We start from the raw sequence: 26,403 nt of genomic DNA, 5'->3' as shown, positions 1-26,403 counted from the left end.
ACTTATTGGGGTGACTCTTTCCTCCATCCTGACTATCTGGAGCTCAGAAACAGAGAAACAAAACCAACCCCTTGTCCTATTCTCTATTCACCTCTCAGCCTGCCTCAACCAGTCAGGGGCTTTCTACTCATGTGGAACCAACACTTATATGTGTCTCCCTACTAATTAGACAAAAAATCTGTACTCTAGTCTATCTCATCCCAAATATCAACCTAATCCCACCCCATGAGCCTCTTCCAGTTCCTAGTACATTACCCGTCAATCTAAGGACCAAACGAGCTATACAGGTAATTCCTCTTCTTGTTGCTTTACAAATTTCTATAAAAATAGGTCTAGGGTCAGGGGGACTGTGGGCCACTGCCCTGTCTTATTCCTACTCTCTCTCTCTCTCTCTCGCTCTCTCTCTCTCTCAAGCCTAGCGAATTCATAAACATGGAATCAGTGATTTCACACAAACTGGATGTCTTGACTATTGCCTTTCATTGGTCCACTCACTCTCCTATTTATTTTTCTAACTTTTGGACCCTGCCTCTTACGTTTGTTCACTAGTCTCTTACAGAACTACATGCAGACCTTCGCCAATCAGAAAATTGGAAAAATCTACCCAACCCTACACACCAACCCTGAAACCTGCCCTCACGAAACAGAAAAAATCTGGACTCTATAAATAAACCCCTACTTCAAACAATGTTGGAAAAACCCCTTGTTCTCAATGCTAGCACCAATTATAGGACCAATCCTAATTTTGTGCCTAATTTTAATGCTTGCCTCTTTCTTTATCAAGTTCCTGCAGGCTCAAATGAGGGAAATCTCCAGGATTACCTACAATCAAATGCTTATACAACCCCTACTCCAACTACCCCGGGGGGGGGGGGGTGTCATGAAGGAGGCCCCAATCGGGATAACAGCAGGAAGTAGCTCCAGAAGATGGCTGGTCTGAGAAAAACCTCCTTCCTGAACCCCATACCCTTTCCTTCACCCCACCTCTTTTCCTTTTTATCATACCACAGAGTTGAGAAATGATAGATATATTAATTTTCCTGAACTCCAAATGCCCTTTTGTTGTCCCACCTGGCTGCCTGACCTCATCCTTACTTACTGGATAATCGCCCCTGAGGCAGAAGAGTTCCAGGAAGCTGGTCAACCTCCCAAGAAGAAGTGTTCCAGGAAGCCAAAACCGTAAAAGGGAACATACCAGAACTTTTGACTCAATACCCCCTCAGGCTCTCCCAAACACTATAAAATTCACCCATAGTCTGTAACCGGTGCTCTTCTCCCCAGAGAAGTGCCCGGTAGGGTTCCTTTCTTCCTTTCAATAAAGCCTGTTACTCTGGTCTTTTCAGACTCCCATGGATTCCAACATATAAAAGTGGCAAAATGTTTGTACAATTTATGGGAAATTGATCAGTAACATTTGTTTCTTTAGTGAACTGTATTGCTATTAATGCTGTCTGTTAAATATCTGTTGCATGTTATAAGTTAATATCTCTACACAACAGCCTCATGCTTTTCAGTAAATTAAGTCAAAGATTTGACTTAGGACATGATGTCAGTGGGGACTGTTGTAAGGTACCAAAAAGCTGCAAATTAATATTGATATTCTAGGAAGAAAAGGTCAGGCTTTCCTGTCCTTTCCTTGGAAAATGAAGGAAAAGGAATATAGAAGTCTCTTGACTTACAAGAATGACTAGGGTCAATTTGTCTTAAGTTCTCTGAAAGGATTAAGGTTAACTGAGAAACTTCTTCCCTTTCAGTAGGAGGCAGAATTAACATACCACCCTACACTGATTTTAGCTCTCCCTCCCTTCCTGGAATCCTGAGATTAACGCAGGGGTCCCCAAACTATGGCCCACGGGCTGCATGCGGCCCCCCAAGGCCATTTATCTGGCCCCTGCCGCACTTCTGGAAGGGGCATCTCTTTCATTGGTGGTCAGTGAGAGGAGCATAGTTCTCATTGAAATACTGGTCAGTTTGTTGATTTAAAATTTGCTTGTTCTTTATTTTAAATATTGTATTTGTTCTCAGTTTTTTTGTTTGTTTGTTTTTTATGTGCAGTGTGCATAGGGATTTGTTCATAGTTTTTTTTATAGTCCGGCCCTCCAACAGTCTGAGGGACAGTGAACTGGTCCCCTTTGTAAAAAGTTTGGGAACCTCTGAATTAACGTGTACCTCTAGGCATAGAAGGAGAGATAGATACTGAAAGGATTTGTGAATGTCTTTGATTGTATTACCTTGAAAGTTTTAACGTTTTCTGTAAATCCCCTAGACAAATGTTAATCTTGTTAATGTAACATAAATTTTGTTAAATGTTAATCTTGTTAATGATTGTGTCATGCTGTCATGCCCCCCCCCACACACCTGTATGTGGTCAAAGAGTATATAACCAGCCCCTGAAATATACTCAGGGCGCACGATTTGGGTCTGCAATTGCTCCGTGTTAGTCATATGTGGCCGGCATATTTAACAAATCCCCTCCTTCAATAAAACTCTTCAAAATTTATCTGGACTGGGTGTCTCTTCGTGGACTCGACGAAGTGAGGTACGGTGCCTTTCAGAATCTGGGGTGCAGTACTTTATAACACATAGTCCGGAAGGCTAATCAGTATCCTGGCTGTGCTGCTCATCCCCCGTGGGATCCTGCGGAAGTCTCTGAGTTTCTTCAGCTAAAAGAAACTCTTGTTCCATCCATTTATTCACCAACTTTTATTAGGCATGTGCGATGTCCCAGACTTCTAGTAGGAAGACAGATATGAGATCAGGTGTGTATAATGAATTATTACAGGTGCTGACATAGTGGCACAGAGCAAAGCAGATGCTGTCATAGTTTGTCTATATCCCCTAGGACCCCATTACCACCCATGTCTATGCACACTGGTCCTTGGTGGTCTGGCAGTCCCAGCCACCAGGTTACCAGCGCTGCCTAGCCCGCAGGCTCTAGAAAAGTGTGAAGTGCCTGGAAACTTACATCCTCTGGGCAGCCCTTGACCAATGTCTGCTGGAGAAATACAAACTCCAGGTCCAGTCTGACCTACATTGCTTCCTGAGTTCTTGGTGAGGGCAAGCCAGTTACTCTTTGTGCCACAGGACTTTCTGTCCCCCTTCTCTCTGGGTCTGCTTCCCCCTCCCCTGCTGGTTTCCCCTGGAAGCACTTCCAGTAACCACTTTCCTACAAATCCTCGAATCCTTGTCTCCAGGTCTTCTTTGGGGAATCTGACCCAAGACAGAGGTATATATACATGGGAAGTGAAGAACCAGCCAGTTCTTCTGGGAAGAAAGTTGTAGATATACTTGGAATTGACAGGTATACTGAGGTTTGAAAGATGGGAGGCGATGCTAACCATGCTAGGGCTTTGTAAATCATAACGGTCAGTTCATAATGACTGTGAGGGACTCGGGTGACTTCGTCAGACAGAGCGGAATGTAGCACCCACCTCATTCCAAGCCCAATTCCAAGAGCTTGGAGGTTGGGACTCCATGTTTAGAGACTCTTGTCATTGTTGCCTCCTTTTTCAAACCCTCCCCCAACCTCTACCCCCAATCTTCTCCATTTAACTTCTCCTGGAGACACTTGGTCTTCTCTGGCCTCCTAGGGCACCAGGAGCTCACTGGTGTGGGAGCACTGTGACATGCATCACCTGATGGCCAGTGAGCATCTGTGTCTCCCGCTTGACCATGAATGCTGTCAGGCCACTGTCTCATTTCCATGCCCATCAAGTCCCAAGCACATCACCCGTTCTATGGCCAGTGTGTGTAGAATGAATATATAGTGGACCAACCCTGCGTCCCTCTCCTCTGGACCAGGGACTCCCATGTAGTATCTGCCCAGTATGACTGAGGTCAGCATGTACAGGGGGAGCTGACAGGCAGGTCCTCTGATGGGGGCAAGACTGGAGTTGGATAGGCCAGCAGTGCCTGATCTCCTCATTGCCCTGCTTTACAGAGTGAAAAATGGTAGGGAAGGAGGTAAGGCAGGAATTGCCGACCCCATTTTATAAAGAGAAAAACTGAAATCTGACTAAAAACCATCGCAGAGCTGCTTATCCTGACCCTTAAAATGGGAACCTGCACCCTTCCCACTTGAAGGGGTAGAATTCATCAGCCAGAGTGATTTTTTAAAGTTTATTTTAGAGAGGAGAGAGGAGCAGGGAGCACCAACTCCCATATGTGCCTTGACCAGGCAAGCCCAGGATTTCGAACCGGCGACCTCAGCATTCCAGATCAACGCTTTATCCACTGCGCTGCCACAGGTCAGGCTTCAAAGTGATTAAAGTAAGAATAGGGGCTTTTCTGCGCTGGCCAGAGAGGGATCCATATGGCGTTGTTCTCAGTTCCCATGTAACTTAAAAGGAAACTTCCACAATGTCCGGAGCCCTTGATGTTCTGCAAATGAAGGAAGAGAATGTCCTCAAATTCCTTGCTGCAGGAACCCACTTAGGTGGCACCAACCTTGACTTCCAGATGGAACACTACATTTACAAAAGGAAAAGTGATGGCATCTACATCATAAACCTGAAGAGAACCTGGGGGAAGCTTCTGCTAGCAGTTTGTGCCATTGTTACCATTGAAAACCCCTTGATGTCAGCGTCATATCTTCCAGGAACACTGGCCAGCGGGCTGTACTGAAGTTTGCTGCTGCCGCTGGTGCCATCCCTATTGCCGGCACTTCACTCCTGGAACCTTCACTAACCCTATCCAGGCGGCCTTCCGGGAGTCGCGGGTTCTGGTGGTGACTGACCCCAGGGCTGATCACCAGCCTCTCACAGAGGCGTCCTATGTTAACCTGCCTACCATTGCTCTGTGTAACACAGACTCTCCTCTGCGCTATGTGGACATTGCCATCCCTCGCAACAACACGGGGGCTCACTCGGTGGGTCTGATGTGGTGGATGCTGGCCCAGGAAGTACTGCGCATGTGTGGCACCATCTCTCGTAAATACCCATGGGAGGTCATGCCTGATCTCTACTTCTACAGAGATCCTGAAGAGACTGAAAAGAAAGAACAGGCCGCTGCTGAAAAGGCCGTGAGGAAGGAGGAATTTCAGGGTGAATGAACTGCGCCAGCTTCCGAGTTCACAGCTGCTCAGCCTGAGGTCGCAGACTGGTCAGAGGGGGGGCAGGTGCCCTCCCTGCCTATGTAGCAGTTTCCTACTGAAGACTGGTGCGCTCCGCCCATCACTGAAGGCTGGTCTCCGGCCCTCGCTGCTCAGGCCACTGAGTGGGTGGGGGCAACCACCGAGCGGTCTTAAGCTGTTCTTCCACGAACTCTTGAACAGAATGGAAATAAGGTTGACGGGAAATAAACAGTTTCTTAATTAATTAATTAATTAAAATAAGGTAAGAGTAGGGGAGGGGAGAAGGTTGCAGGAGAGCTGAATAGAAAGGGATAAGTAGAAAGAGAAAGAGGAAGGAGAGATGAGAGAAGAGGAGGGAGGAGGGCAAGACAGCAGGTATACACAGAGCTGCCTCGGGGAAGGGAGGCCAAGAGGAAAGAAGAGAAGGAGGAGGGTAGTGTGACGCATTCGGAACCCCCAGGCTGTCTCAGACTCTGCCCCTCACCCCGCTGGGGTTTCTCCATCTGAGAAGTGGGGTGTGGGCCAGATCTGCATTTCCCCACACCAACACAGGTGGTAAAGGAATGAGCATTTCTTACTTTAGTTTAAATATATCTTCTGGCCTGTGGTGGCACAGTGGATGGAACGTCAACCTGGAAATGCTGGCGTCACTGGTTCAAAACCCTGGGCTTTCCCGGTCAAGGCACATATGACAAGCAATCAAAGAACAGCTAAAGTGAAGCAACTATGTGTTGATACTTCTTGTTCTCCCCACCTCCTCTCTCTGTAAAATCAATAAATAAAATCCTTTTTAAAAAGTTTTAAATAAATCTTGTTCTGGTTATCCTAGATAAGAGGTTTTTTATTTATGGTAGTGATATGTGATTTCAAATACCTGAAAACATGTCCCAGAAAGGGAGGTTTGGATTTGATGGCAGTAAATTGTGTGTGCAGAAATAGACCACAGGCCAAGGGTGGTGGTGTGAGGGTAAGGTGAACTGGCAGGAGAGCAGCAGGTGGAGCAGAGCCCGGCTTGCCTATGAAATTGCTGAGTAATTTAGATCCCTCATCTTCATTAAATTTCCCCACTTTTATGCAAGGAAACTAAGGCTCAGAGGTCAGGAAAGGGGAGAGCTGGCGTCTGAACTGAGATCTGTCTCAATTCGAGGTTCATGTGGTGCCTCTCACCAGTGGAGCTCAGCCTCGATCCTGTGGGCAGCAGGGCCACCCACAGTTTTGAAGTGCAGAGTCATGATCTGTGATCTAGTGACATGATTGGATCCACTGGCATTTGTGGTAGGAAGGGACTAGGGGCAGGGAGGCTGACTGGGAGGTTATTGTAGCTGTCTAGGGGACTGGGGCAGGGGCCAGGAAGGGTTTGATTTAGCTCCACTCCACTCACTAGATCTACCCAGAGAGCCTGTGGAGAGGCAGATGCAGGATCTGAAGTGCCCTCTCTGAAGATGCCATCCACTCCCCAGCCTACATTCCAGGTTGTAAGTAAGAAGCACCTGCAGGTTTTCTAATAGCCACTTCTTGGAAGTCAGCCCAGAACCCACCTTTTGAAATTTCTCCCTAAACGCTGAGAAGACTGGCCAGTATCCATGGCACAGTAGGACCACCTTCTGGGTTTGAAAGTCACCTGCAAGGATTAATATCTTAGCTCAGCTCTCGTGTTTGTGTCCTTATATATAAAATGGGACCTAATGCCATTAGGTAGTGCAGCAGATAAAGCATCGACCTGTGATGCTGAGTCCCAGGTTCGAAACCCTAAGGTCTCACCTTAGGCTTAAGTACAGGCTCACCAGCTTGAGTGTAAGATTGCCAGCTTGAGTGTGGGATCATCAACATGATGCTCTCCCAGGTCAGTGGGAGTCAGCTTTGGCATACCATTGGGTGGAGCCCAGGATAAAAACATAGAGAGCCCTTGTGATAGGGGAGCCCCAAAATGAGAAATTTGGCTTTGGCAATAGTAGTTTTTTAGTTGTAATGAATGGGAGATATGTAAAGGTTAGAAAATAGTTAATCGGCCCTGGCCGGTTGGCTCAGTGGTAGAGCGTTGGCCTGGCGTGCAGAAGTCCCGGGTTTGATTCCTGGCCAGGGCACACAGGAGAAGCACCCATCTGCTTGTCCACCCCTCCCCCTCTCCTTCCTCTCTGTCTCTCTCTTCCCCTCCCACAGCAGAGGCTCCATTGGAGCAAAAATGGCCCGGGCGCTGGGGATGGCTCCTTGGCCTCTGTCCCAGGCGCTAGAGTGGCTCTGGTCACAACAGAGTGACGCCCCGGAGGGGCAGAGCATCGCCCCCTGGTGGGCAGAGCGTCGCCCCCTGGTGGGCGTGCTGGGTGGATCCCGGTTGGGCGCATGCGGGAGTCTGTCTGACTGTCTCTCCCCGTTTCCAGCTTCGGAAAAAATACAAAAAAAAAAAAAAAAAGAAAGAAAGAAAATAGTTAATCTGCTTGCTATTATCTCTTAATGGCTCCCTGGCCTTTACTTTGAAATGCAGGGAAAAGTTTACCTTCGCAGAAATGAAAGCTTAAGAAATACAGGGAGTTCTCTTGCAGAAAGTTCCCGGAGGCACCAGACCCAGGCCATTCCGGAGTAACATCAAGGACACCGGATAGACCTGTGCCAGTGTCAGAAGGACATTCAGGGGATGCATACCTGCAAACCAGACTCCCGCCTCCCGCACACCGCTATGTGACTAATTTCATGCTCTATAATGAGTTACTAACCTCTCAAAAGATATGTAAACTGGCCAGTAAGCCAAGACTGTTAAGGCAGTTCTCTTGGACAGGAGTCTCCTGCCTTCTCAAGTTGCTACAATTTGAATTAAAGACACTCTTATACCTACTTGGTTGCTGTCGTTCTTGAAATTGGCAACAAAAAACAAAAAAACAAAAAAAAAATGGAGGGTGACAGACAACACGAATCCCAGCCTGTTCTGGTAACGCTTGTTCCCTAAATTCTGAGAGATGCAAGGGGGAAATAAAGCGGGGCTGAGAGGAAGGTTGAAGAGACTAACCCATGGCTCACTGAAAGCACGTGGGTGCAGGAGAAGGGAAGGCCTCGGCATGTGGACAAGGGTCCTCTTAATGGGCCACAGTTGAGGAGCCCAAGCCCTAAGAAGGCAACAAGTCCCAGAGCAGAAGGGGACAGGAAGCCCTAACTACCCAGTTGTTCTGTCTTGCCTGTGGCTAGGTCCCATTCCTCTCCTTGTGGAAATGGCTCCTGCTTGGAAGCCAAGGGAGGATCAGATTCTGCTGATTCACAAAGTCTGGTTGCCAAGGACCTCACTGAAAGGAGAATTGAAAGGGCAAATGTGCAGCTGCTATAGAAAACAATCTGGCAGTTCCTCAGAATGTTAAACATTCTCAATTACCATATGGTCCAGTGAGTTAAGTGTGTCTTTTTATTTTTTATTTTTTATTTTTTTGTATTTTTCTGAAGCTGGAAACGGGGAGAGACAGTCAGACAGACTCCCGCATGCGCCCGACCGGGATCCACCCGGCACACCCACCAGGGGCGACGCTCTGCCCACCAAGGGGCGATGCTCTGCCCCTCCGGGGCGTCGCTCTGCCACGACCAGAGCCACTCTAGCACCTGGGGCAGAGGCCAAGGAGCCATCCCCAGCGCCCGGGCCATCTTTACTCCAATGGAGCCTTGGCTGCGGGAGGGGAAGAGAGAGACAGAGAGGAAGGAGGGGGGTGGGGGTGGAGAAGCAGATGGGCGCTTCTCCTATGTGCCCTGGCCGGAATCGAACCCAGGTCCCCCGCATGCCAGGCCGACGCTCTACTGCTAAGCCAACCGGCCAGGGCCTCTTTTTATTTTTTGTATTTTGATGTTTCGACATCTGGGGCTTTGCTGACACTCAAGAGATGCCCTCTCCCACTAGGGTTAGCTAATTCCTAGAGATAGCAGCAGCCCACTGGACTGTAAGTGGGTCTTTCACATGCAAACCAACCAATCCAGAGTTCATACCCCAACCACTTCTTTATGGGATCTCCACTCCAAGCTACTATCCTTACCTCATGGCCAGGTACCACCCAACTTGGGCCAGACTCTATGACCTCAAGCTTGCTGAAATTATTCAACTGAGCCAATTCTAACCCCACTTACAATGCTTTGCCTGTTCCATCCCACAGAAAGCACAATAAAGGCTCTTGCCCATGTTTTCCCCAGCTCCCTTTGCCTCTGGTTGGTCATTCCTCATATGGCCCCGTGTGACATGCTGTGCCTCCTGTTTCTAAGGATCTATGAGTATAAACTTCTTCCTTCATGACAGTGACTTCCACGTCTCCACGTCTCAGCATACCTGATTAAAACAAATTGTGGATATCTTTAAAACAGCCAGCAATTCTACTTCCAGGAATATATCCAAAGAATTGGGAGCAGGCATTAAAACTAATACTTGTACAAAAATGTTCATAGCGGCATTATTCATAATAGCCCAATGGTGGAAACAATCCAAATGTCCATCAAGGGAGGACTACATAAACAAATTGCGATATATATGCAAAATGAACTACTATTCAGCCATGAAAAAGAATGAAATACTGATACACGCTACAACATGAGTGGATCTGGAAAACATTTTGCTAAATGAAAGAAGACAGACACGAAAGGTCACATATTGTATGAAATATCCAGAAAATAAAATCCATAGAGACAGAAAGTAGGTTAGTGGTTGCCAGGGGCTAGGGCAGTGCCTGTTTGCTGCATATTCAGTTTTCTTTCAGGATGTACTAAGTGCCACTGAATTGTACACTTTAAAATAGTTAATTTTATGTTATGTGACTTCTACCTGAATTTTTTGAGAAAGAAGGTAATAATATAAAAGAGAATGGTAGGGTACAAAGAAAACAAGATAGGCCAGGAATTAATCATTATTGAAGCTGGTGATGAGTACTTGGGTTTCACTATTCTCTTCTGTTGACTTGTATATGTGTTTAAAATGTTCCGTAATAGGGTCTGACCAGGCGGTGGCGCAGTGGATAGAGCATCGGTCTGGGATGCAGAAGGACCCAGGTTCGAGACCCCGGGGTTGCCAGCTTGAGCGCAGGCTCATCTGGCTTGAGCAAAAAGAAGCTCACTAGCATAAACCCAAGGCTCGAGTGGGGGGTTACTCAGTCTGCTGAGGGCCCGCGGTCATGGCACATATGAGAAAGCAAACAATGAACAACTATGGTGTCGCAACAAAAAACTAATGATTGATGCTTCTCATCTCTCTCCATTCCTGTCTGTCTGTCCCTATTTATCCCTCTCTCTGACTCTCTCTCTGTCTCTGTAAAAAAATATTAAAAATTAAAATTAAAATTTTCTGTAATAGGAATGGGTGCAGTGTGTGTGTACCTGTCTGTCTGTACATGTGTGTGTGTCTGTGTGTTTAATAGGAAGATTCCAGGGATAATAAAGACACTGGTGTCAAAAGTTCAGGGTAAATTTGAAAACAATACTTTTATGGTATCAGAATGGGAAATTCAGTATTTGTAAATTAATACAGTGCTATATGTAACAAGTTTTAAAGTCATCATGTACCTAACTTAATATAGAAAATATAAATTTTATATTATAAATAGAATGTCATAAATAGGCATCTGCCTCCCTAAAAGTTTATATATTCAAGTTGGAAAAAAAATACTTTATTTTAGACTTCAGAAAAAGAAGCATTGTCTTGGTGGTCTTCTTACATTCTAGCATTTAAGGCAGGGGTCCCCAAACTATGTCCGTGGGCCGCATGCGGCCCCCTGAGGCCATTTATCTGGACCCTGCTGCACTTCTGGAAGGGGCACCTCTTTCATTGGTGGTCAGTGAGAGGAGTATAGTTCCCATTGAAATACTGGTCAGTTTGTTGATTTAAATTTACTTGTTCTTTATTTTAAATATTGTATTTGTTCCCATTTTGTTTTTTTACTTTAAAATAAGATATGTGCAGTGTGTATAGAGATTTGTTCATAGTTTTTGTTATAGTCTGGCCCTTCAACAGTCCAACAGTGAACTGGCCCCCTGTGTAAAAAGTTTGGGGACCCCTGATTTAAGGTATATTTCTGTAATGAATCAGAAGATCCCACTATTAGAAAGGCGTCCTCATTCCTAGAGCAGGGCTACATCTCCATGCTTCAGCAGAGCCTGTGTGACCTTCCGTGACTTGAGAGACTGGCCACGCCCCTTGGCTCCAAGTCCTTGCCCATTGACCACCTCATTTTACCAACTCAGTTTTTTTGTTGTTGTTTTTTTTACCAACTCAGTTTTTATGTTGAATAATTCTGATCTTCAGTCCACAACTATGGTAAGTTCAGAGCTTTCCAAATAAAGTCACATTATTTTTGTTAACTTCCCAAATGAGATTTGCTTAGTCTGCTTTGCCCATCCTGGGACCCAAGTCCTCTCACATTATCCATGTTATTTCTGTGTGTCCCCCAAGGGCTGCTTATCACGGACTCAAGTGAATTTCTCAGTTTATTCCCCTCTGGCCTCTGACCACAACTTGCTCTTGTGAGATGACCATGCCCTGAGCACACATCTCTTCTGATGGTGGTATTTACTACTCACACCTCTCTGACTCCTAAAGAAGGCACCAATCTTCCTTTGACATCTTAATTCCTCAAGGTACAGCTGAGATCAAGCTATAACATCTGACAAGAGTATACTGAACCTAAAGGGATAATAAACCGTAGCAAAGTCACTCAACTTGTTTTTGTAAAGGGCCAAATAATATTTTAGGTATTGCAGGCCACATACAGTCACTGACACATTCTTCTTTCTTTGTTAGCTTTTTTTTTTTTTAATCAAGAAAGAAAGAAGGCCTGACCAGGCAGAGGCGCAGTGGATAGAGCATCAGACTGGGATGCGGAGGGCCCAGGTTCGAGACCCCAAATTCGCCGGCTTGAGCACGGGCTCATCTGGTTTGAGCAAAAGCTCACCAGCTTGGACCCAAGGTCGCTGGCTCGAGCAAGAGGTTACTCGGTCTGCTGTAGCCCCACAGTCAAGGCACATATGAGAAAGCAATCAATAAACAACTAAGGTGTTGCAATGAAAAACTAATGATTGATGCTTCTCATCTCTCTCCATTCCTGTCTGTCTGTCCCTATCTATCCCTCTCTCTGACTCTCTCTCTCTGTCTCTGTAAAATAAAAAAATATATAAAAATAAAGAAAGAGAAAGAGGAAGGAAGAGAGATAAGAAGCATCACATTAATTGTTTATTGATTGCTTCTCTTATGTGCTTTGACCAGGGGTTTTCAAGCTGAGCCAGTGACCCCTTGCTCAAGCCAGTGACACTGGGCTTCAAGCCAGCAACCTTGGGCTCAAGCCAGCAACCATGAGATCATGTTGATGATCCCGCGTGCAAGTCAGTGACCCTGCATTCGAGCTCACAAGCCTGCGCTCAAGCCAGATGAGCCTCAAGCCAGCAACCTGGAGGTTTTAGACCTGGGACCTCAGTGTCCCAGGTCAACACTCTATCCACTGCACCATCACCAGTCAGGCTGTTTGCTTTTTTTTTTTTTTTTCTTTCATTTTTAAGCTGAATTTATTGGGTGACACTAGTCAACAAAATTATACAGGTTTCAGGTATCCATTTTTACAACACATCTCTGCACACTGTACTGTATGTTCACCCCTGCTAAGTCAAGTCTATGTCCCCTCTACCTTGTCTTTGTCTGGCTGGCTTACTTCACTTAGCACAATGCTCTCCAGGTCCATCTATGCTGTCACAAAGGGTAATATTTCCTTCTTTTTATGGCCATATAGTATTCCATTGTGTAAATGTACCACAGCTTTTTTATTCACTCATCTACTGATGGACATTTGGGCTGCTTCCAAATCTTGGCTATTATAAATAACGTTACAATAAACATAGGGGTGCACATATTCTTTCAAGTTAGTGTTTGTGTTTCTTCAGATAAATTCCCAGAAGTGAAATTGCTGGGTCATGAGGCAGTTCCATTTTTCATTTCTTGAGGTAACTCCATACTACTTTCCACAGTGACTGCACCAATCTGCATTCCCACAAATAGTGCACAAGGGTTTCTTTTTTTTTCATACCCTCACCAAACCTTATTTGTTGATTTATTAATGATAGCCATTCTGACAGGTGTGAGGTGATAGCTCATTGAGGTTTTAATTTCTCTGGTGAGTAGTGACATTGAGCATATTCTCATATGTCTGTTAGCCATCTTTGGAGAACTGTCTATTCAGGTTCTTTGCCCACGTTTTAATTGGATTGTTTGTTTTTTGGAGTTGAGTTTTATAAGTTCTTTATAAATTTTGGATATTAACCCATTATCAGATGTATCAATGAATATGTTGTCCCATTCAGTGGGTTGTTTTCTCATTTTGTTGATAGTTCCTTTGCTGTGCAAAAATGTATTAGTTTGATGTACTCCCATTTGTTTATTTTTGTGTGTGTGTTCCTTACCCAAGGAGATATAGCAGAAAAAATATTGCTACAATAAATATCTGTGATTTTACTGCCTATGTTTTCTTCTAAGATTTTTTTATGATTTGGGGAATCTTACATTTAAGTTTTAAGCCATTTCTAGTATATTCTTGTGTATGGTATAAATTTCATTCTTTTTTTGGATTTATCTGTCTAATTTTCCCAACACCATTTAATGAATAGACTATCTTTACCCCATTGGATGTTTTTGCCTCCTTTGACAAATATTAATTGACTATAAAGTCATCTGTTTATTTCAGAACTTACTTTCTGTTTTGTTTTATTGATCTATATGTCTGTTTTTATGCCAGTACCATGCTGATTTGATTACTGTGGTCTTGTAGTATAGTTTAACATCAGGTAGTGAAATTTCTCCAATTTTGTTCTTCTTTCTCAACTTTGCTGTGGCTGTTTGGAGTCTTTTGTGATTCCACATAAAATTTTGGAATATTTGTTTTAATTCTGTGAAATACACCCTTGATATCTTCACAGGAATTGCATTGAATTTATAGATTGCATTGGATAGTATGAACATTTTAATAATGTTAAATCTTTCTACGAACAAATACAGTATATGCTTCCACTTATTTGTACCTTTTTTCAGGGTCTTATAATTTCCCAAGTACAGGTCTTTTACATTCTTGGTTAAATTAATTTCTAGATATTTTATATATTTATTTTTTATGCAATGGTAAATGAAATTGTTTTCTTAGTTTCCCTTGCTGATAGTCTACTATTGGTGTATAAAAATGCAACTGATTTCTAGGTATTTATTTTGTACCTGGCTACTTTACTGAATTCACTTATCAGTTCTAGTAGTTTTCTTGGTGGAATCTTTAGGGTTCTCTATATACAATATCATGTCATCTGCAAATAATAACAGTTTTACTTCTTCCTTTCCAATTTGAATGTTTTTTATTTCTTTTTCTTTTCTAATTGCTGTGGTTAGAACTTCCAGTACTATGTTGAATAAGAGTCATGAAAGTAGACACCACTGTCTTGACCCCAATCTTAAGGGTATGTTCCCTCTATTCCCACTTCACTGAGAGTTTTTAACATAACTGGGTACTGGATGATACACTGACACTTCCAGCTCCCAGGCTCAGCCCTCAGAGTGGCAGTCAGTTTCCGGAGGAACTGTTTGTGTTACTCAGGGATCTCATAGAAACAGAACAAACAGAGTATATAGGTATAGAAATAGAGCTAGAACTAGAGATTTAGTTTAATTAACTGATTTACATGATTATGGCTACTGGCAAGTCCAAAATCTGTAGAGTAAGATGGCAGGTTAGAAATTCAGGTTAATGTCACAATCTTGAGTCCAAATTCCACCAGGCAGCAGGCTGGAAATTCAGGAAGGATTTCTGTTATAATCTTGAGGAAGAGAATTCCTTCTTCAGAAACCCTTAGTCATTGCTCTTAAGGCCTTCAACTGATTGGATGTGACCCATCTATATTATAAAGAGTAATTTGCATTATTCACATTACTCTTATTTAAATATTAATCACATCTAAAAAATACTTCTACAGCAACATCTAGGATACTGGTGTTCAAACAAGTGGGCACCTTAGACTAGACAAGTTGACACATAACATAATCCATCCCATTGCTTTTGCCTCAGAATGCAGGTGCAGTGGGCCTGAGGCTGATAGAGAGAGAAAGAGAAGATTTTCACATTCCCTTCATTCTGAGGCCTGCCTCTCCATACTTCATTGATTGCCCAAGGACTGGCCTCTTTTCAAGATGATTTACAGTGAGATTTCCATTCCTTTTGGTTATGTTCACATGTTTCAGGATGACATAGCAGCTCACATCTGGGACAAACCAGACCATATTAAATAGATGACTAAGCCCTGGCCGGTTGGCTCAGTGGTAGAGCGTCGGCCTAGCGTGCAGAAGTCCGGGGTTCGATTCCCGGCCAGGGCACACAGGAGAAGTGCCCATCTGCTTCTCCACCCCTCCCCCTCTCCTTCCTCTCTGTCTCTCTCTTCCCCTCCTGCAGACGAGGCTCCACTGGAGCAAAGATGGCCCGGGCGCTGGGGATGGCTCCTTGGCCTCTGCCCCAGGCTCTAGAGTGGCTCTGGTTGCAACAGAGCGACGCCCCGAAGGGGCAGAGCATCGCCCCCTGGTGGGCAGAGCGTCGCCCCCTGGTGGGCATGCTGGGTGGATCCAGGTTGGGCGCATGCGGGAGTCTGTCTGACTATCTCTCCCCATTTCCGGCTTCAGAAAAATACAGGAAATAAATAAATAAATAAATAAATAAATAAATAAATAGATGGCTAAGTCTGACTTTAGTGGAAGTGGAGGAAACAATCTTCTCATAGGGAAAAATAGGGAATATTTGGAAAAACAATACAGTATACCATAGGACCAATGAACTCTTTTTCACCTGAGTTCTGAACTAAGACATAAAACAAAGGAGCCAACACATGGAGAATCAAAATGACTCCTTTGTTACTAATATAGTCTAGATTGGAGGATGGCAACTTGGTAGGAGAGCCTAAATGTGATTGCTGATATAAACCCAGAATTTAAAACCGTCCTGGCTAGTCCTGGCTGTTTTAGATGGGGTAGGCCTGTAGGGGGAACTTGCTTTTGGAGGAGCAGAAAACATACTCCAAGGAATTAGCTCTCAAGCAGATGGGAAGAGGGCAGGGAGGACACCTGGTTTCTCCTTCCAAATTTTCCAGGCCAATAACTATTCCAACTTCCTTCCTGAAACAGAGTAAGTGAACAGACAGTGAAAGCCAGGAGTATAATGCTAATAAAGCTCCTGCCACACGGAAATAAACAGCAGGAGTGAGGAGGAAACTGAGATCAGTGAGGACCAATAACTTGCCCAAGTCTCAAGTGGGAAGTGAGTGCTACCTACTTAAGAGAGATGGATCAGAATATGCTTCATGGAGAGGAATTTGCTGATCAGGCAGAAAGGTTAATAGTTGAGGAACATTACTTGTGTGCCTTCCTATATCCAAATTTGAATCCACTGATTTCATATAAACCTTCTCTTTGCAATTCAGATATAGGGTCACCCTCAAGATATTTGAACTTTCTCCATATTTAAAATTTATTTTTAAACTAATGCATAGTAAAATTCATTCTTTTTGGTACACAATTCTATCAGGTCTTTAGTTGTTTTTTAATTTATATTTCTTTGCACATATTTTTATTGAGATATAGTTCACGTACCATAAAGTTTACTATTTTTAAGTGTACGGTTCTGTAGCTGTCAATATATTCAAAGAGTTATGCAACCCTCACCACTATTGTAAACATTTTATCACCCCAGTAAAGAGACCATACCTGTTAGCACTCCCTATTCCACTTTTCCTCCAGTCCTTGACAGTCTTGAATATATTTCCTGTCTCTGGATTTGCCTACTCTGGACATCTCATATAAATGAAATCATACAGTATGTGTTCCTTTCAGACTTGTTTCACTTAGCATGTTTTCAAGTTCATCCCTGTTATAGCATGTTTTAGTCCTTCATTCTTGTTTATGGTCTATCCATTCACAAGCTGATGGACATTTGGATTGTTTTGAGTTTTGCATTATTTGAATAATACTGCTATAAACACTCTGGTACAAGTTTTTGTGTGGACATATTTTCACTTCTCTTGGGTTGATAAATATAATTTTAAACTGCAGTATAATATTGTGTGTAGCTATATCATACTGGACTGTAAACACAACCATTTTACTAACATGGGAGATAATTTTTAAATAACCCTAGAGGATCACGGTAGAAACCAGATACCAGCCAAAAGGGGTTTGGGGAACTGGCATTACTTCCCCTGGAGGGATGTGTGCTTAGTGCTTAGGCAGTGGGCTTACTGCTCTGTGCCCCATCCTGTGAGTGTGAATTAAGAGAACTGGGGAGCCATGGCTTGGCAAATGAATGCTACATAAGGCTGAAATCACATTACCTTGACGGTTTGCCACCAGGTTTTTGGACCTAAGGGGGCATCATCAGATTCAAGTCATCTGTGTAGCTGCGAACCGCTTCCGGAGACATCCAACAGAGGGCAGTATTCTGCTTTGAGATGGGACCATTTCTCAACGAGACTTCAAGGAGCCCTGCACACAGCTGTCCACCAGGGGACAGTAAGGACAAGGCTTTGAGGCTCGAGAGCCGCTCAAAGAAGCCATTCTGCAGTGCTGCCATCCTTACGGGACTAAGGAGGAAAGAGAGAGACCAGCAGGCCAATAAGGAGCTACGTGGCTCAGTAAGCTCCTACCGGAGTAGCTGGGACTGTTGGGGGGTTTCAAGGGACTTGATGTCTTGCACCCCTGGAACGTCCGCAGGGGTGGGCTACCCCTAGGCCTTCCAGAGCCCTGCACTCACTCCATTCCTTCCGCAGATGCGTCCTGGGGTGGGGGTACAAATCCAGGAACACTCTGGCTGAACAAGGTGGGTGGTTGGCACTGGTCCCAGACCTGTCTTAGTGGTGCAAAGTAAGACATTTAGTGATCACCTCCTCAAACTTTGCAGCCTTCTCTTCTGCACACCAAAGACACCGGTTGTGTAGAGGAGGGACTAACAAATATTCCTGAGCAACGACTATGTGCCAGGTTCCATTCTAAGTGTTGGGGGTTATAGCACGTGTAACTGCCCTTGGGGAGTTTAGTCTAGTAATAGTGATAGGTGAGATAATCTGAGACTGTGGTGAGTTGCACTGAAAGAAGAAATAATAGGGAAGGTGATCTGGGAAGACCCTTCTGAGGAAGCAGCATCTCAGCTGGAGATCTGATGGCTAGGAAGGAGGCCACCACACTAAGATCCAGGAGAAGAACGTTTCAATGGAAGGAAAGGCATATTCAAAGGCCCTGAGGCAAGAAAGACTTTGGCTTGTTTGAAAACAGAAAGGGCACCAGTTTAGGGAGTAAAGGGATATATTCACTTCCTGTTGCTGCTGTAACAAATTGCTACAAACTTAGTGGCTTAAAACAATAGAATTTACCACATCACACCTATTAAAATGGCTACTATGAAAAAAAGGAGCAAAAAATAACAAATGTTGATGACGACCTAGAGAAACTGGAATTGTACACCGTTAGTAGGAAAGTAAAATGTGCAGCTGTTGCAGAAATAGTCTGTCAGTTCTTCAAAACATTAAAAATAGAAGTATCATATGATCCAGCGATTCTACTTTTGCATATACACCCAAAAGAATTGAAAACTAAGTCTCAAAGGGTCATCTCTTTTCTTAGCAGCATTATGCACAATAGTTTAAAGTTGGAAGCAATCCAAGTGTCCATTGACAGATGACTGGATAAACGAAATGTGATATTATCATACAATAAAAAATCATACAGCCTTAAAATGGAAGGACATTCTAACACATGCCACAAAATACATAGATGAGCCTTGAGGACATTATGCTAAGTGAAATATGCAAGTTACAAAAAAAATGTTGCATAATTCCACTTATGTGAGGTACCTAGAGTAGTCAAAATCTCTATAGACCAAAAAAAAAAAAAAATCTCTATAGACAGAAAATAGAATGGCAGTTGCCAGGGGCTGTGTGGAGTGTGGTTGGGTAGTTATTGTTTAAATAGAGCTTCAGGTTTATAAGATGAAAAGAGTTATGGAGAAGGGTGGTGGTTGCAAGTTATTAATGTATTTAATACCACTTAACTGTACACTTAAAATGGTTAAGATGGTAAATGTTACATGTATTTTACCACAATAAAAATTAGGAAAACCCCAACAAATATGTAATCTATCAGTTCTGGGGATCAGAAGTCTGAAATGGGTTTTACAGGGCTAAAACAAGGTGTCAGCAGAGATGTTCCATCTGGAGACCTAGGGGGAAATCAGTTTCCTTGCCTTTTTCTTTCTTTTTTTTTTTTTTTTTTTTTTACAGAGACAGAGCGAGAGTCAGAGAGAGGGATAGATAGGGACAGACAGACAGGAACAGAGAGAGATGAGAAGCATCAATCATCAGTTTTTCATTGTGACACCTTAGTTCATTGATTGCTTTCTCATCTGTGCCTTGACCGTGGGCCTTCAGCAAACCAAGTAACCCCTTGCTCAAGCCAGCGACTTTGGGTCCAAGCTGGTGAGCTTTGCTCGTACCAGATGAGCCCCCACTCAAGCTGGTGACCTCGGGGTCTCGAACCTGGGTCCTCTGCATCCCAGTCCGACGCTCTATCCACTGCGCCACTGCCTGGTCAGGCTTCCTTGCCTTTTTCAACTACTCAAGTTTGCTTCATTATTTGACTGCTGGCTCCTGCCTTCATGTTCAAGCACATAACTCCAACCTCTGCTTCTGTCACATCGCCTTCTCTCTCTCTGACCCTCCTGACTCCTTAAATGGACCCTCACAATTCCATTGGGCCCACTCAGATAATCCAGGATAATCTTCCCATTTTAAGATTTCTAACTTAATCACATCCACAAAGTCCCTTTGAATAAACCACCCTGGATGCTGGGTGGAGAATGGGTTGCAGGTAGAGAATAATAGCATTTGCTTATGGATTTACTCTAGAAATGCCCACACTGGTGTTTGTGCTCCCTGAGAAGTGACCTGCTCCTTAGCCTCAAAGTCTGGCATGTAGAGAACCAGGCACCACATCAAGTAGGAAGAAGATGCCCAGTGGAACCATAAACAGAGGTGTTTCTGGGTAGCACATTTGAGGGGAAGTGTCTTTGTGAACCGAGGGTAAAGCAGATAGGAGAAAAATGATTTCACGGTCCCATGGTGCCCTGTCTCCGTGCTTACCTGCTGAAGGAGGCTCTGTTTTTTCATTCCAGTTCTCTATCCCCTGAGCTTAAGGGAAGGTCTTGGGGTTTTCTGGAGGAATTATTGGGGGGAAAATTAGTAGAGGGAGGCAGAATTAGAAATACAGGAGACCTCTGTGTGCCCCCTGCACTAGACTATACAATCCTTGGCTGTAGGATATGTGAAGTCACAAATCATTCTGCCAGGAGACCAAATGAGATTATCCCAGGTCCTCTGGTAAATAGTAAGTGTATCAACCCTTCATATGCATTTGTGTTTGTTTTATGGAGTCTTAGAACAGAGGATCCAGAAAGATTAAAAAAAATATGTAGTTCCACCTTCTACCTGATGCTTGAACATCTCTTCAACATTCTCATCATCACCAGATGGCCTCTGCTTGCACAAATATAGTACCAGGGAGCCTACTACTGACCAAAGCAGCTCATTGAATGGACGGACAACCCTAACTGTCAGAAAAGTTCTTTAAGTGTGTCTCCCTTGGTGTCATTTCCATTGTTCTGCCCCAGTGCTCCCCTCTGGAGAAACACAGACTAAATCTACTCCTTCTCCTCCAGGAAAGCCATTCTGATAGTTCATTCATTCTGAAAGGGAAGTGGCTCATCCTGAAAGGGAAGTCTCTCTGGTCCCTTTAATTGTCTCTCATCGACATGATTTGAAGTTCTCCTCCCCCCTTCCAATCCTAGTCACTGTTTGTTGGACAAGCCCTAGTTTTTCCATATCTTTTTTCAGAATGTACGTCTAGAAGCAGGCCCAGAACTCCTGGAGTGGACTGATTGGCCCAGAGATGGGACCATCACCCTCTGTAAAGCCAGTTGCCGCAGCCACCATCACAGCCGCCCAGCCCATGCAGGTTCACGTTGGATTCGGACAGACGGTAATGAAACAACAGAGCCATGAATTTGTGGGCCATTATCTTTAATCCTAGCTTGCACCAGGCGGGCAAGTAAAAACACACACTGGGCTCCAAAACCCACTCATTCAGCACTCACAAAGCTACTGACTTATCCGAATTTCCTAGAATCAAAGGTGTCTAGCTCACTAGGCTCATTCTTCTTTGTTCCCCATCTCCTTCTCTCTACACAGACTCTGCGCTAACTGGCTTCTCTTTCAGCACTCCACCATCTTGGCTGCCTCTCTTCTCCATGTGGCCTTACTCTGCCCAACACCCCCTTACTCTGTGGAAGGCCCAGACTTCCTTCCAGCAGCCTAAGTTCCCATTTAATATTTTTAGCAGTTCCACTACACTTTTGATTTACATTTTGCATACTGTTGAGTAAAACCTTAATTAATTTCTGTGCCCATTGCTGTGTTATAAGCAGTTAAATGCACAGAGTATTCACTTAAATATGTCCCAATGCTTTATGTCTGAAAAATTGTATGGTTCTTTTTTAATACTAAACACTGTGAAGCCAGTGGCCACGGCCACCATCACAACCTCCTGGCCCATGCAGTTTAGCATTGGATTCGGACAGTCAGTAAAGAAACAACGGAGCCCAAAACTGGTGGGCCATCATTTTAATCCTAGCTTGCACCCAGCGGGCAAGTAAAAACACACACTGGGCTCTAAAACCCATTCATTCAGTGCTCACAAAGCTACTGACTTATCCGAGTTTTGTATCTGGGATAAGGAAGGAGATGGGGAACAGAGGAGAATAAGGCTGGTGAGCTAGAAACCTTTGATTCTAGGAAACTCGGATAAGTCAGTGGCTTTGTGAGCACTGAATGTGAGTGGGTTTTGGAGCCCAGTGTGTGTTTTTACTTGCCCGCCGGGTGCAAGCTAGAATTAAAGACTATGGCCCACCAGTTTGTGGCTCCGTTGTTTCTTTACCGACTGTCCGAATCCAATGTGAACCTGCATAGGCCAGGAGGCTGCTTTGATAGTGGCCGTGGCTTCTGGCTTTACACCCCCCAAGGAGGAGCATTCCGGACATACCAGGGCTTTTGATTCAACACCCACTTGCTCGAGACTCTCCTTTTACCCTATAAATTCTTCCCCCTAGCTTGTACCGGTGCTCTTCTCCCCGGGAGAAGTGCCCAGCAGGGTTCCTTTCTTCCTTTCAATAAAGCCTGTTACTCTGGTCTTTTGGACTCCCATGGATTCCAACAATATTAATGTGTGTTGGGGGCGGGCTATGGGCAAGTAGGATCCTTGTAGCCTGGGGCTTGGTTTTAGGACTAAGCCTTTTCCACTCTTTTTGATGTGGGGTGGTGCAATCCCATCATGCCTCAGATAAGTGACTTTGTATTAGAGACTTCCCTATTTTGTATATTGAATTAAAGGTTTTGATTTCTGCACTATAAAGTGCGGCAGACTGGGAGCTTGCTCTCTCTCGGTTCCTGAGATTAGCATTAGAGAGGAGAGTAGAGAAGGCCATGTGGAGGAGATCAGGAGAAGCAGTCAAGATGGCAGAGTCCTGAAAGAGAAGCCAGTTAGTGCAGAGTTTGTGCAGAGAGAAGGAGAAGGGGAACAAAGGAGAGTGAGGCTGGTGAGGTAGACACCTTTGATTCTAGGAAACTCAGATAAGTCAGTAGCTTTGTGAGCACTGAATGAGTGGGTTTTGGAGCCCAGTGTGTGTTTTTACTTGCGCGCTGGTGCAAGCTAGGATTAAAGATGATGGCCCACCAGTTCGTGGCTCCGTTGTGTCATTACCATCTGTCCAAATCCAATGCGAACCTGTATGGGCCAGGTGGCTGTGATAGTGGCCCTGGATACTGGCCGTACACGTGCAAAGAGAGATTTTGAAAGTAATTCTTATATTTGTGACCAAGACGGCATTGTGTTGTAAATGCAGAAAGAGGAAGGAGACTTGGATTCCCTGACCTTCCCCCATACCTATGGGAGAAGGGTCAATGGCTAGCCAGGTGTAGGGAGAAAAGAATTAAATCTTTTCTTGGGCTGATGGACCATTTGCAGGCATTTGTTCCCATGGAAACCACCTCTCCCCTCCTGAAAGCATGTAATTAATGTATCTCTAAACAAAAAGTATAAACTTACGCAGTGATGTCAGGTTTTCTCCCCTCCCAAGTATAATTAGGAGTATATAAACAGCCCCTGAACTGTTTTTGGGGGCTGCACAATTTGGGTCTGTTGCCCTGTGTCAGCCATATGCAGCTGGCATATTTAATACATTTCCTCCTTTAATAAAACTTTTCAAAGACTTATTTGGACTACGTGCCTCTACGAAAACCCACGGATTTGTGGATTTATTTACTTTACAACACTACTACTTCCTACTTGAAACCTTGGGCAAATTGCCTCAACTACTGTAGCATCTGTAATCAGGAAAACAATATTCCAGTTGTGAAGCCAAAAGCCGCCATCGTGGCCATTCACATGCAGGTTCACATTGGATTTGGACAGACGGTAATGAAACAACAGAGCCAAGAACTGGTGGGCATCATCTTTAATCCTAGCTTGCACCCGGCGGGCAAGTAAAAACACACACTGGGCTCCAAAACCCACTCATTCAGTGCTCACAAAGCCACTGACTTATCCGAGTTTCCTAGAATCAAAGGTTTACAGCTCACCAGACTTATTCATCTCTGTTCCCCATCTCCTTCCTTCTCCCTGCACAAACTCTGCACAAACTGGCTTCTCACTCAGCACTCTACCATCTTGGCTACTTCTCCTGGCCTCCTCCACATGGCCTTTCCCTGCTCTCCTCTCTAATGTTAATCTCAGGACCTGAGAGAGCAAGCTCCCGGTCTGCCCCACTTTATAGTGCAGAAATCAAAACCTTTAATCCAATATACAAAACAGGGAAGTCTCTAATACAGGGGTCCCCAAACTTTTTACACAGAGGGCCAGTTCACTGGCCCTCAGACCGTTGGAGGGCAGGACTAAAAAAACTATGAAAATCTCTATGCACACCGCACACATCTTATTTTAAAGTAAAAAAACAAAACAGGAACAAATACAATATTTAAAATAAAGAACAAGTAAATTTTAATCAACAAACTTACCAACATTTCAATGGGAACTATGGGCTTGCTTTTGGCTAATCAGATAGTCAATGTCCAGTTCCATATTTGTCACTGCTAGCCGCAACAAATGATGCAAGTGTTCATCGGTTAGTCTAGATCGGGTTGGACATTTTAAATTTTTCATCCTAGAAAATGTCTGTTCGCAGACATAAGTGCTGCCAAAAATTGTTGACATTTTAAGAGCATGGTTCCTGATATTAGGATATGTCTCTGATGAGAGAGAGGCATAGAAATTAGGCAAGTTGTTTGACTTGAATGCGTCTTTCAGAGAGTCACAATTCTGCAGTTCAGCCAGTTCCATTTGGTAAATTGAATCCACATTTTCAATGTCAATAGAAAATGGGTTACGGAAAAGCTGAATGTCCTGTTCATGGAGATGAAGCTCTTTAAATCTAAATTGGAACTCCTTTTGCAACTTTTCCAGTGAATCCACATATACTTCTTTTGGGAATGCAATCAAGGGTTTTTCCGCTAACAGATTTTGAGTTAAGGGGAGATGGCAGAAATTTTCCTCCTTCACTTGTTTAATAAGGAGGCCTAATTTTACTTCAAATGCTTTTACATGTGATTGCATATCACAGATGAGCTTCCCTTTTCCTTGAAGTTGCACATTGAAACTGTTGAGTAGCTCTGTTACATCTGTCAGAAAGGCGAGGTGCCATTTCCATTCTGCGTCATTGAGCTCTGGTACTTCTTTGTGTTTTTTTTGTTGTTTTTGTTTTTTTTTGTATTTTTCTGAAGCTGGAAATGGGGAGAGACAGTCAGACAGACTCCCGCATGCGCCCGACCGGGATCCACCCGGCAAGCCCACCAGGGGTGATGCTCTGCCAACCAGGGGGCGATGCTCTGCCCCTCTGGGGCGCCGCTCTGCCGCGACCAGAGACACTCTAGCGCCTGGGGCAGAGGCCAAGGAGCCATCCCCAGCGCCCAGGCCATCTTTGCTCCCATGGAGCCTTGGCTGCGGGAGGGGAAGAGAGAGACAGAGAGGAAGGAGGGGGGGTGGAGAAGCAAATGGGCGCTTCTCCTGTGTGCCCTGGCCGGGAATCGAACTTGGGTCCCCCGCACGCCAGGCCGACGCTCTACCACTGAGCCAACTGGCCAGGGCCTCTTTGTTTTTTGAAAGCATAAAAGCTGTAATCTGTGGAAGTAAGTCATAGAAATGTCTCAAAACTCTCCCTCAACTCAGCCAACGGACTTCGGTGTAGTACAGAACATCTTCATAGGCCACATTTAGCTCAGACAGAAATTCCTGAAATTGCCTGTGGTTTAGTGCATTAGTTCTAATGAAGTTAACACAACGTACCACAATTTTCATAACAGAGTCCCACTTCAGTGATTTACTACATAACGCTTGTTGGTGGATGAGGCAGTGTATGGCTATTGGATGAGAATGGTTAAGTTTGTCCATCTCTAGGTTAATGCGAGCAATTACTCCTTTCTTAGGCCCCACCACATTAGGCGTACCATCAGTTGTCACACTGGATAGTTTAGCCCAGTCCAGCTCCAAATCCTTCACAGTTTGGGAAACCTTTTCATAGATATCCTCTCCCATAGTTGTTCCTTTGATGCTTTGCAGTGCAGCAAGCTCTTCTGTGACTTCGAAATTGTCATTCATCCCACGAATAAAAATTAGAAGTTGTGCAGAATCACGAACATCATTGCTCTCGTCGAGTGCCAAGGAAAAATAAGAAAGTTTTCTCACAGAGTTTTGCAAATGCTGATGCAAATTGTCCCCCATTTCTTCAATCCTTCATGTTATTGTAGATCCTGAAAGACTAACTGTACTAAATAAGTCTGCCTTTTCTGGACACATCTCTTTGGCAACAGAAAGAAGGCACTCTTTAACAAATTCTCCCTCCACGAATGGTCTGCCAGCGCACGCTATTAGCTTGGCAACTTGAAAACTTGCTCGCAGTGATGAAATATTTAGCTGCTTCTGCTTCACAAAAGTATTTTGCTGAGTTGACAGTGAATTTTTCAGTTTTAATGTTTTATCTTTTCTCACATCTCCAACCAAACAATCATATTTATCTTTATGTTGAGTTTGATAGTGTCGACGCAAATTATACTCTTTGAACACAGACACTATATTCTGACATATCAAACACACAGCTCTTTCCTTGTACTGCATGAAAAAGTAATCATAAGTCCACTGTTCTTTGAATATACACTCTGAGTCAATTTTT

General features: G+C 44.2%; 1 pseudogene; it reads left to right on the top strand.

Annotated features, from left to right (window-relative positions):
• Positions 1–4,323: 4,323 nt before the first annotated feature.
• LOC136402484 (small ribosomal subunit protein uS2 pseudogene) lies at positions 4,324–5,245 on the top strand (annotated as a pseudogene).
• Positions 5,246–26,403: the final 21,158 nt, after the last annotated feature.

This window comes from Saccopteryx leptura, chromosome 4 (genome assembly GCF_036850995.1).
Source record: "Saccopteryx leptura isolate mSacLep1 chromosome 4, mSacLep1_pri_phased_curated, whole genome shotgun sequence".
NCBI lineage: Eukaryota > Metazoa > Chordata > Mammalia > Chiroptera > Emballonuridae > Saccopteryx > Saccopteryx leptura.
Note: the sequence above shows the minus strand (reverse complement) of the source record. Positions and strands in the feature narration are given on the sequence as shown.